At 36.1% G+C, this 12,796-nt stretch overlaps 1 protein-coding gene across 1 annotated transcript in view; it reads left to right on the forward strand.

The window, feature by feature from the left end:
• LOC138918141 (uncharacterized) overlaps positions 1 to 12,796 on the forward strand; it is a 115,778-nt gene that overhangs the window by 51,930 nt on the left and 51,052 nt on the right. The window lies entirely within an intron of this gene.

The raw sequence follows: 12,796 nt of genomic DNA on the forward strand, positions 1-12,796 counted from the left end.
AACTCCTCTGGATATATGCCCAGAAGTGGAATTACTGTATCTTTTGATAGCTCTATTTTTATTTTTGGGGAACTTCCATACTTTTTTCCATAGCGGCTACACCAATTTACATTCCCTGAACTGTACAAGGGTTCCCTTTTCTCCACATCCACGCCAATATGTGTTATCTTTTGTTTTTTAAATAATAGCCATCCTACCAGGTATGAGAGATCTCACTGTGGTTTTGATTTGCATTTTCCCGATGATTAGTGGTGTTGAACATCTTTTCATCTACCTGTTGGCCGTTTATACATCTTCTTTGGAGAAATGTCTATTCAGTTCCTTTGTTTATTTTTTAATTGGGTTATTTGGTTTTTGTTCTTGAATTGTAAGAGTTCCTTATATTTTTTGGATAATAATCCTTTATCAGAAAAATGGTTTGCAAGTATTTTCTTCCATTTCTTGGGTTGCCTTTTCATTTTGCTGTTGGTTTCCTTTGTGGTGCAGAAGCTTTGAGTGTGCTGTAGTCCCACTTGTTTCTTATTGCTTTTGTTGCCTTTGTCTTTACTGTGAGATCCAACAAATCATCACCAACACTGACGTCAGGGAGCTTACCACCTATGTTTTCTTCTACAAGTTTTCTGGTTACAGGTCTTACATTCATGTCTTTAATCCATTTTAGGTTAATTTTTGTGTATGGTGTAAGATAGTGGTTCAGTTTCATTCTTTTGCATGTGACTGTCCAGTTTTCCCAACACCATTTGTTGAAGAAACTGTCCTTTCTCCTTTATGTATTCTTGGCAACTCTGTCATAAATTAAATGACCATAAATGCTTGGATTTATTTCTGGGCTCTCTATTCTGTTCTTTTGATCTACATGTCTGTTTTTATGCCAATACCATACTGTTTTGATTACTATAACTCTGTAATATAATTTGAAATTGGGGAGCATGATACCTCCAGCTCTGTTCTGCTTTCCCAAGATTGCTTTCTCTATTTGAAGTCTTCTGTGGCTCCATACAAATTTTAGGATTGTTTATTCTATTTTAGTCAAAAATGCCATTGGAATTTTGATAGAGATTGCATTAAATCTGTGGATTACTTTGGGTAGTGTGGACATTTTGACAATTTTTAATTCTTCCAATCCATGAGCACAGTATATCTTTCCATTTATTTGTGTCATCTTCAATTTCTTTCATCAATGTCTTATAGTTTCAGTGTACAGATCTTTCATCTCTTTAGTTAAATTTATTCCTACATATCTTATTCTCTTTGATGCAATTGTAAATGGGATTGTTTTCTTAATTTCTCTTTTTATAGTTCATTATTAGAGAAATGAAGGAGATTTTTGTATATTGATTTTGTATGCTGCAACTTTAGTGAATTTGTTTATTAGTTCTAACAGTCTTTTGGTGGAGTCTTTAGGGTTTTTATATATATTGTCATGTCAGCTGCAAATACTGACAGTTTTACTTCTTCTTTTGTGACATGGACGCATCTTACTTCTTTGGCTAGCCTAATTGCTCTGGCTAGGACTTCCAATACTATGTTGAAGATAGTGGTGCACGACTGAACATCTCTGTCTTATTCCTAACCTTAGAGGAAACGCTTTCAGCTTTTCACCATTGAGTATATTTGCTGTGGGCTTGCCATATATGGCCTTTATTATGTTGAGGTATGTTCCCTCTGTGCTCACTTTGTTGAGAGTTTTTATCATAAATGGGTGATTTTTGTCAAATGTCTTTTCTGCATCTATTGAGATAATCATATGATCTTTATCCTTCATTTTGTTAATGCGGTGCATCACATTGATTGATTTGTGGATGTTGAACCATCTTTGCCTCCCTAGAATAAATCCCACTTAATCATGGTGTATGCTCCTTTTAATATATTGTTGAATTCAGTTTGGTAATACCTTGTTGACGACTCTTGCATTGATGGTCATCAAGGATACTGGCCTGTAATTTTCTTTTTTTGTGGTGTCCTTGTTTGATTTTGGTATCAGGGTAAAGTTGGCCCTGTAAAATGGGTTTGGAAGTGTTCCTTTCTATTTTATTTTTTGGAAAAGTTTGAGGAGTATTGATATTAACTCTTCTTTGAATTTTTGGTAGAATTCACCAGTGAAGCCATCTAGTCCAGGACTTTTGTTTCTTGTGATGTTTTTGGTTACTGATTCAATCTCCTTACTATTTGTAAGTCTGTTGAGAGCTGAGATTTTCTATTCTTCATGATTCAGTCTTGGTAGGTTCTATGTTCCTAGGAATTTATCCGTTTCTTCTAGATTGTCCAATTTGTTGGCATATAATTGTTCATAGTAGTCTCTTATGATCCTTTGTATTTTTGTAGTATCAGTTGCAACATCTCCTCTTTCATTTCTTATTTTATGTGAGTCCTTTCCCTTTTTTTCTTGGTAAGTCTAGCTAAAGGTTTGTCAATTTTGTTTATGTTTTCAAAGAACCAGCTCTTAGTTTCATTGATTTTTTTATAGTCTTTTTAGCCTCTATTTCATTTGTTTCCACTCTGATCTTTGTTATTTCTTTCCTTCTATTAACTTTGGGCTTAGTTTGTTCTTCTTTTACTGGCTCCTTGAGGTGTAAAGTTAGGTTGTTTATCTGAGATTTTTCTGGTTTCTTGACGTAGGCAGTATCACTATGAATTTCCCTCTTAGAACTTCTCTGCTGCTTCCCATAAGTTTTGATATGTTGTATTTCCATTTTCATTTGTCTCAAGGTATTTTTTGATTTTGATTTTGATTTCTTCTCTGACCCATTGGTTGTTCAGTAGCATGCTGTTTTATTTCCACATATTTGTGAATTTTTCAGTTTTCTTCTCATAATTGATTTCTAGTTTCATACCATTGTGGTCAAACAAAGATGCTTGATATGAGTCAATTTTCCCAAATTTATTGAGTTGTTTTGTGGCGTAACATACAATCTATCCTGGAGTATATTTAATGTGCTCTTGAGAAGAATATGTGTTCTCTTGCTTTTGGATGGAATGTTCCATATATATCTGTTAAGTCCATTTGGTCTGATATGTCTTTTAAAGCTGATGTTTCCTTATTGATTTTCTGCCTGTATGATCTATCCATTGATGTAAATGAGGTGTTAAATTCCCCTACTATTATTGTGTTGTTGTCTATTTCTCCCTTTAGGTCTGTTAATATTTGCTTTATATATTTAGGTGCTTCTATGTTGGGTGCATAACCTCCTTGTCCCATCTTTCACTCCAGCCACTGATGTGATGATGATTTATTTCAAGTTTTGACCAGCTTTGTCCTGGTGCAACCTCAAAGTGACTCACTCCTTTCTAAGGTTGGATCAGTTTCCAACATTTTATCCTTTGCACTTTCAATGTCATTAAGTAGCTCCAAGATTTCCTTTAATGTGAAGTTTTTGTCACATGTCCTTCTTGCTTCCTTCCCCAAAACTTATATAAGATATCATGGCATGGGGTGCCTTCAAGAAACTGCCTAAGTCCTGGAAGTGTGAGGTAGTTAATATCCATGGGGCTGCTTCTGACCACTAGGGGCTGGGAGCTGATAGATAAATGTGTTCCCATCCTTAAGATGGATATCTTAGGTGGGGCTCTAATTTGTTAGGATTGATGGCCTTATAGGAAGAGAAAGAGAGAGAGCTATCCCTCTCCCTGTGTGCAAGCACACAAACAAGAAGTCATGTGAGCATACAGGGAGATGATGGTCACCTACAAAACAAGAAAAGAGGCATCAGAATGAAACCTACCTTGCCAGCACCTTGAGCTTAGACTTCCCAGTCTCCAGAACTGTGAAAGATAAATTTCTGTTGTTAAACCACCCAGTCTATGGTATTTTGTTATGGCAGCCCAAGCTGCATTAGACAAGATATTTTATTTCTTCGGGAAATAAAATGTATCAAGAGTAGTTTTAACAGTGCTTGCCTTCCTCTTTTCATCACAGAACTTATGATACTGAGCTAGCATCTTTTCTATGCCTTGGCAAATTGTCATACACCTTTCTAGTAGGAATCACCTTCCAACATTTTATCCTTGAGCTTCCAATGTCATGAAATATCTCCAAGAGTTCTTTTATTGTGAAGTTTTTTGCTGATGTCACCTTCTCTTGGACATCTTCATACTTTCATCATAATCACTTTCTTCTTCTATGTGATAAGTTTGCCTTCACTAAGTTCCTCTGACTGCACATCCAGGTGTGTTAAAAGTAGAATTTCTGTTGTTTTAATCTGAACTCTGCTCAAACCAGTCGCCATTCACCCATTTGATTAGAATACACTGTTCAGAAAAGTCATGACCTGCATAGCAATATAAATAGCCTCTTTTCATATAAGGAATAATTAAAATAATTAGTGGTTAAACTGCACATGGCTCAGTACTTCTTGTGATTTTTCCATTAAGGTTACTAGAAATGAACCAACTCATACAATCAAAGCAAAATAATTAAAATCGTCTGCAAATGAGTGTATCCTTGATTTAAAGGCCTTTGAAAGCATATTTACAATTAAGAAATACAAACCTTCAAAGTCCTACCACCATTAACTTTGTAGAGTGATACTATCATCTTCTTATAACTTCTACTATTTTAACTTTTAAAACCTATTTACAATTTATTGAGCAATTCACAAAAATGCTGTTACTGACTTTATAAATCACAGCTCCCTAACTAAATACTTACGAAATTTTTTTCTCCAAAAATCACATGATCTCTATTGACTTACTATTTTGAGAAATACTTATCTTTTGAGATGCCAAAGGGGAACTTGTATGTATAAAGGGGCTTCTTTAACTTAAGCATATAGTAAGAAAATGAAACCACAGATATTTCTTCTACATAGAGTTGGGTCTTAGGATTGTAATGCATAAGACTGCTTTGAAAGGATTGTTTTCTAACTTTAATCAGACCTTAACCATATTTAGAAAAAAAACCCAAAGTCACTGGATACAATGGAAAAGAAAAGACTTTTACATTGAAAAGTTTGTTTTTTTAAAAAATGAATATAAAGCATGGGTTGGTTATTCCCAGAAGTTTGATAAGATAAAGGAGAAGGCCAAAAAATAAACACAAACCAGCTATCATCACTTTTAAGTTAACTCTATAATTATTCTCTGCTCTGTTTTCATGAGGGAGAGTTTCAACGTAACTGTTAAGAAGAACAATATCTTCCCTCTAATAATCAAAGGATTCTTTTAATAATTATCTTCTTGGCACTGCTAACCCGGAAACTTGAGATGATATATATTAATTATAGGAACCTTCAATCATTACATTATTTTAGGTAAGAGGTAACCATACTGGCTAAGATGAAAGAAATAGAAAATTCTAGTGTTAGGAGCCCTTATCTATTTCTGATGTGATTGTGAATTGGCAACCACTTTTGAAAGCTGACATTTTCTACCAAAGATGGAAAGATATATGGTCCATGAACCAAAAATTCCACTCCTAGGTACATTCACAACAGAAATGTTCATGTATTACTCATGTATTAGAAAGACATGCATTAGAATATTTATAGCAGCATTATTTTTAATAGCCCCAGACTGAGAACTACCCACATGCTCATTCCAATGGAATGGATTAATAGTGGTATAGTCTCTCATCAGCAATGAGAATGAGCCACCTGCGATGATGTGCAGTCTCATGGATCAACTTATAAGCTCAGTGTTGAATAAAAGAAGTCAGACACACAGAAAAGTAATACCATATGATTCCATTGAATAAGGTACAATGCAGACAAAATTAATCTACACTGTCAAAATCAGAATCCTGGTTTCTCTGAAGGGTGCTGGGAGTCATGTATGGAAAGGAGCATGAAGGGGCTTCTAATGTACTTGTTTGTGATTTCTGTTCACACATGTGTCTACAGTGTGTTTTATTTCAATAAAAATTGAGCATTATAAAATAAAATGCTTGTGATAATTTTGTTTGCTCGTGTCAATTTATAAACTGTTTTTCATGCTGACTTTATGATAATTAACAGCTAAATGTACTTATTAACAAAACTATCATCGTCCTTGCAGAATTTTTTTTTTTTATAAATTAACTTGTGGTTCATTTGTAAAATATGATGCAAAATCTAGATCTTCTGCAAGATGGGTCGAGCAGTGTTTTTAGCATTGCAGTAAAACTGTCATCGTTTTGTCACCTGTTTTTCTGATAGGCCTAACTAGATTAACACACCTGAAGATTGCAGCGTAAATACCGTATACCCCACTTTAGAAAGGCATTTTATCACTCAAACATTAGAATCTGTTTTTCCAGATAACTCAACGTAGTTAACTGAATCTGCATCCTATTGAAGCTCAGGGTCAGAAATTTGCTCTTAAAATGAAAAGTATGTAGAGTGAAAATGACCCTTGAAAATTCCTCAGTAATGTGACACACCAGAGACTGAATTACAACTCACAGTCCATACAAGATAGGGGATTTTTCCTCTAACCCGAATTCAATCATTTTCTTCTCTGATTAAACATGAGATAAAGGAGTTGGCTTGCATTTAGAGATATTATTATTAAGAGGAAACAAAAATATCAGAAGCACATCAGCCTCAGAGGCCACTGGGAGCAGCAAATAACCCAAGGTAACAGCGGATTTATAGTGCCCAACTCAGAGTTCCTGTAGGACACATCCTCGTTGGGTAAAATGACTGGCTGGATTATACAAGTTAGTTAAATTATTTTTTCTTTCATTCTCTTCTGATCCCCTTCCCTTGCCCCAATGTGGTGCACTCATAGTTGAATTCACAAAAATTAGTTCCAGATATGGGACTCCACTGTATTATGAAAAGGCCTGAATTTTATAGCAACCCAAATCTGGAATCAATGGCTGGATCTGCCACTTATTGTCTACTGATGAACCTTAGTTTACTTGTCTGAAAAATGGGAATGATATCTATCGTACACTATAGTGGTAAAAATGAGAGATAAACATACATAAAATACCCTATGAGTTGTAGACTATCTGATCCATTGTGAGTGCTCAGTAAGTTACAGCTCTTATTGTGGTAGAAGAACATGAAAATAAACAAAAGACATGCAGTTATTATGACACATTTCCAAAACAAAGTTTAGAATTCATTATTCTTTTTCAAACTGTTTGGAAAATAAGAAAAAAAAATTAAAAATGTACATTTCACCCAACTCAGGATCTTTCCTCCACATCTCAGGACCATGTGAACACAGGGGTTTCCTTTCCAGGATCCATTCCCCTGGCAATATTGCTTTGAAGGCCCTCCATCAAGAGGTGAGTCTGTTTCCCAGCCCCTTGGATCTGAGCTGGCTTGTGGAGTGCTTGGCCAACAGGATGCAGCCAAAGGGACAGAGCGCCTGGTCCAGGCTTGGGCCTTGAGAGGCCAGGTTAGCTGCTACTTTGTGACTCGAGACTCTGGCTCAGTCATGAGTACAACCTCAGCTTAGCCTACAGGAGGAAGAGACAATGTGGGTCAGAGGCCATTCAGCCTAATTGTGCCAGTTGAGGTCCCAGAAATATGTGAGACCCCAGACTAATGATCAGAGCCAGCCTGTAGCTCTTTTATGGTCACTCACAGCCAACCACAGACACGTGAGGGAGACCAGACCATGCTAGAAGTGCCCAACAAAATCATGAGCCAAGTAAATGCAATTCATGTTATTTTAAGTCATCACATTTTGGGCATTTTTTCCCTCAACCTTCCTTAACTGATACAGACCATATATTTTCTCATTAGTTCTTCAAAATCTTCTTTTGACCCTAGAACATTAGTTGTAAATTTGACGTTCAGATACAGTGTAGTATTCCTGTATTATACAATATGTTCAGACATGCTATAAGATTTCAAGGAGACATACATATACACAAACCTATAATTGGTTTTATAAGAATGTCTCTCGTTGACTTACATCAGAATCTTCTGCGTTTCTTTCTCAATGGAGCTCCTATAAACCTACAGTGACGAACCCAAAACTTAGACCCTAATTACCAGTGTAATCCGGTCATTTTCTGTGTCATATTATAAATAAATGATTTAATCAACATATCCATAAGAGATTCCCGCCAAGGTATTGGGATAAGCACTTTATTTCAGACTTGATATATAGTTAGGAGACATGTAATTGAGGAGATCAGCTTTAATACCAGCTTATCATTGTGAATAGTTATACAGAAGGAGGTACTTTTAATCGTCTTTCTAAATTTAAATAGTTACAAATAGTGAAAATTAAATTTATCTTCTTCTCCTGTCTCTTTCTAAAGGCAATCTCACTGACAATTTCTTATGCATCCTTTCAGTGATATTGAATCTGTTTGTATACATACTGTGTATGTATACACAAAAGCATATGTATGGATGTCTATCTGTGTGTATGTGTGTATACTTGCTCCCCTCCTTGCTCCTTTTAGCATCCAGTACAGAAAAAAAAAAAAATCAGAGATATAGTTCCTCAATTTTTGAAACATTTTTCAGTCTGTATTATATATTGAAGAAATACAGGTTGTTTGGGGTTTTTTTGTTTGTTGGTTTTTTTTATTTTACCACCTATTTCAAATGACACCAGCTATGCCCTGAAGACATAAAATCAATAAAATAGTAGCAAGTCATTATAAGAAATTGAATTTGCAGTTCTTTTTCTAATAATCATATGAAATTCTGGGTGCGTTTTCTATCATGAAAATTTCAAAGTATTTAAAATCTGGGACAGATCTTTTTCGGCAATGTTATGGGAACTAATATGGGAGGAAGAAGAGCAGAATGAGGAAGGAGGCAGAGAGAGGAGGAAGAGGGCAGGATGTGGGGAGGAGGGGAAAGACGGCGCGAGAGGAAGGAAGAGAGCCGAGATACCTGGGTTCTCAAAGCTAGTAATTCCATGAAGAAGCAATTCTATTAGAGAGATGCCCTTAGCCTGCTTCTGAGGACCAGAAGACATTCTTATCTGGACTTTAAATGGGAGGAGTACTGTGTATGCTGGTTTTATCAGATGAAGCAGCAAATTTTCTTAGAACACCAGAAATGGGCTTCAGAGAATTATATACTGAGGACACAGTCATTGCTATAAAAATAAACAAAAGCTTTTGCTTTATTTCTTACTAGAGGAGAGCCTATAAAATACTGGACATTCCAAAAGTGAAAAACCTAATACAAAAACTCCAGCTAAGTAAACATTAACTTCAGTATCCGGGGAGGTAGAGGTGGGAAACAGTTCACACTATTTTTTTTCCCTCTATTATATTTTCTCTTCCTGATAATTTTGGGAATAACATCATGTCCTATATTCCTCCAGTTACTGTTAATGTTCTGAACTTTCTGTTCCTGCCTGACAGGAATCCATCAGTCCACAATCTTTTCACTATTAAATCTACTTCTCAATATAGGTCACTTGAGTCAAAATTACTCAGTCATAGATAAAATATAACCCTCCACTAGAGGGACATATTTTTATCTCAACATTCAAAGAGTTGCCTTCTTAACATTCCCCAGTGTTAATGGAGGTTGCAATCATAACTCTTCTAGAACAGACTATAATTTAGAAATCTATTCCCCCCTTGATAATTAAGCATAACTTCTATTAACTTAAAATGAGAATTATGTGACTTGGAGGAGGCAAGATCAGACCCCTCAGTTTAAGCTAATCGTGAAAGCTGTGACTTCTCCATATTGTGAAAATCTCCTCCGAAAAGCATGTCAGCATTTATGAAAATGCCGTTATAACCCATTACCGTTGCCTAAAGCCCAAATAGTGAGAAAAAAATTAAAAGAAGCTCTATATCAAGTCTGTATGTTGTCATTGTCACTGAACTTCCCCTCACGCTTTATTTTAAATGATGGCTTGTTGTATTTCATAATGAGGGAGATTCACTTTGCTAGTATATAGTTGACCACAAATGATAGTTTCCTTTTTTTTTTCATTATCTCTTGTTGCTGTTTACAGAAGGACCTGATGAAGATTTTATTCCAAATCCTATCCTGAGTTTAAATCACTGTAAATATGAACTATTTTGCTCATTTACCAAGATATAAATGCAAATTTGGGCATCTATGGGATGTTTGGCAAAGACCATAACTCCTAGACAACACTGATTAAAAACTAAATTTTTATAATATTGAAAAATCCACTGCATATCCAAGTGTCATGCAGGTAGTAATGATTTAGGGATTTTTGCCTTTTAAATCCTAAGGTTTCCCTTCTAATATGTTACATAATCAAAGAAAAGTCATACTGTCCGTATCACCTGTTTTAAAAAATATTATTAAATCCAGTCCCACCAGTTGAGCTCCTAGAGTTATCAGAGAGCTTTATGACAATAGTTCATTCAAGTGGAGACCCTTTTAAGCAAATCTATAGGTGGAATTCAAGTGGAGATGGGGAATTGGGGTAAGTAAGACCCCAAACAGAACCCTGAGGCGCTAAAATGTGTCAAATACACCAAGTAACGTACTTTACTCTTAGGAACATGTACTTACTAATGACTTATTTACTCTTAGTTTAGACATACTTTGAACAATTTTAGTTTTTTCATTGCCCTATGAAAAATTTTGTTCAAAATACTATTTGAGATGACAGAAAAAGTTATAATTCATTGTAGACAGGCTTTCATTTTATGGCTAAATTTGTTGTTGTTAAGGTTTTACTCACGGAAGAGAGAACAGTAATTAGCAAGTCACCTATGAGGACTCAGACTTTCCAATATCGTAAGGTAAACAATGGTGCTATGTGAGCTTCGATTATGAGCTATCAGGAATCCATTTCATTCTATCCATATTGGGCTCCTACCCCAAGCAAGACACATGCTAAGGAAGATGCCTTGGGAATGAATAATCTTATTTTACATATTAGTTCAATCTATCGCCCATTCAATTTCATCAATTCATTAATCCAGTCACTAAGGATAATGGCTGTTAGAAAATTCTTAAACCTCTTTTATATAATCCTCCTCACTCTATCAAAACACGGCTTCAACAAGGAACATGGATGACAATAATAATAGGAAACACTTGTATAGCACTAGCTAAGTTTCAGGCACTGTTCTAAGCCCTTTACCTCTATTATTTCGTTTAATCCTTACAACCTTCCTGCAAAATAGGGACAATTGTCTCTCATTTTAGAGATGAGAAAACAGACACAGAGAGATTAGGAAACTTGCTCAGGGTCTGGCAGCCAGTAAGTAGCAGATCCAGGATTCAAATACTTAAATTTCCTAAAAGAGACATTATCAGCGTATCCATGAATTTGTACTGTCAAGCTGATTCTGACTCTTAGGGACCCTGTGTACAGCAGAGCACAACCCTACCTGGTCTTTTTGTGGCATCATCTCACCTTCCAGTGCTGTAACAGAGAATGCTCCATTTCTATTCATAGGGTTTTTGTGGCCAATTTTTTCAGAAGTGGGTGGTCGGGTCCTTCTTCCTAGTCTGTCTTAGTCTGGAAGCTCTGCTGAAACCTGCCCACCAGGGTGACCCCGTGATATATGAAATACTGGTGGTACAGCTTTCAACATCACGGCAACATGCAGCCATCACAGTATGACAACCAGCAGATAGGTGGTGTGGTTCCCTGACAGGGAACAAACCGGGGCTGGGGTGGTGAGAGCACTGAATCTTTACTACTAGATTACCAAGGCTGGTTATATTCATGAATAAGGATTTTTAAAATATAAATCAAGTATGTTAAGTATCACAAGTGCCAATTATCCTAGATTCAGAACTATCAACATAGTATGTTTAAGTTTAAATAAATATTTGAAAGTCTCCAAAACTTGTCACAGTTTGTTCCAAGGGACTGGCCGAGAGTGTATGCACTGCCTGTAACCAGTCCAAATGCAAACCTCCCCCATGGGCTTGAAGGTCAGAAATATCAGACAGCCTTGTATGCAATGGCCTAAGAATATTTTCTTTTAAGTCTGGCTTATCATGCAATACTCAAAATTTACCATCATTAATGAATCATGAGAATTAAAATTTCAAACAAATAAGAAAATATAAACTATAAGAAATAAAAACAATTGTGTGCATGACAAAAGGTTCTCTCTAAAAGCAATGTCTGAACCACTGGCTTCCTTTGGTTGCAAATGCCAGAAACCCATGTCAAACTAGTTTAGGCAAAGAGAGCATGGAGAACAGATTTTATTCAGTCACAGAACTGGAAAGTCACAGGTTCAGCTGACTCTAGAAGCACAAACAGTGTCCCTAGGCTCTGCTGTACCTAGCTTTTAAATCTTCTGCCACAATGAGGGCTGCATTCTCAGGCTGGCTTTTCTACAAGGCATAGAAAACACTAACAAGGAATCCCAACAATCGACATCATCACTGAGCTGCTAAGTGTCAGACACATTTCTAATTGGCCTGGCTTGGACCAAGGGCCTCTTCCGGTAACCACTGCAGCATAGAGACCAAATATCCAAACCAGCCCTGCCTAAATACCTATATGGGATTAACTGCCTAACTAGGACCCCACTGACTGGGTAAAGGGCAGTTTCCCAAAGGAAAGATAGACTGTTTTGTTACCTGAAGAAAGAGAAGACATGTTGGACACGCAAGGACAATATTTCACTGCTACTGTCTTAATGCGTTTTCCTCCATGGAAAAAACTCAGATTTCATGAATGTAACAACTACTTTGTACTGAGGACTGATTATATGTTAAGCACTGTGCTAAGCATTTCACATGTCTCACTTCATTTAATCCTTGTAACAATCTTGAGGTAGACACTACTGTTATTATTTCCAGGAATGATATACGATCATGTACTAATTTACCTATACCATGCCTATGCCCCTTTCAACTGATTAGTTTCTATGTGTACAAGTTGATGTATTTCGAATGACCAATCTTGGTTATTTCCTGTACTTCCATAA

The sequence above is a fragment of the Equus caballus genome, chromosome 16 (assembly GCF_041296265.1).
Source record: "Equus caballus isolate H_3958 breed thoroughbred chromosome 16, TB-T2T, whole genome shotgun sequence".
In the NCBI taxonomy this organism is placed as follows: Eukaryota; Metazoa; Chordata; class Mammalia; order Perissodactyla; family Equidae; genus Equus; species Equus caballus.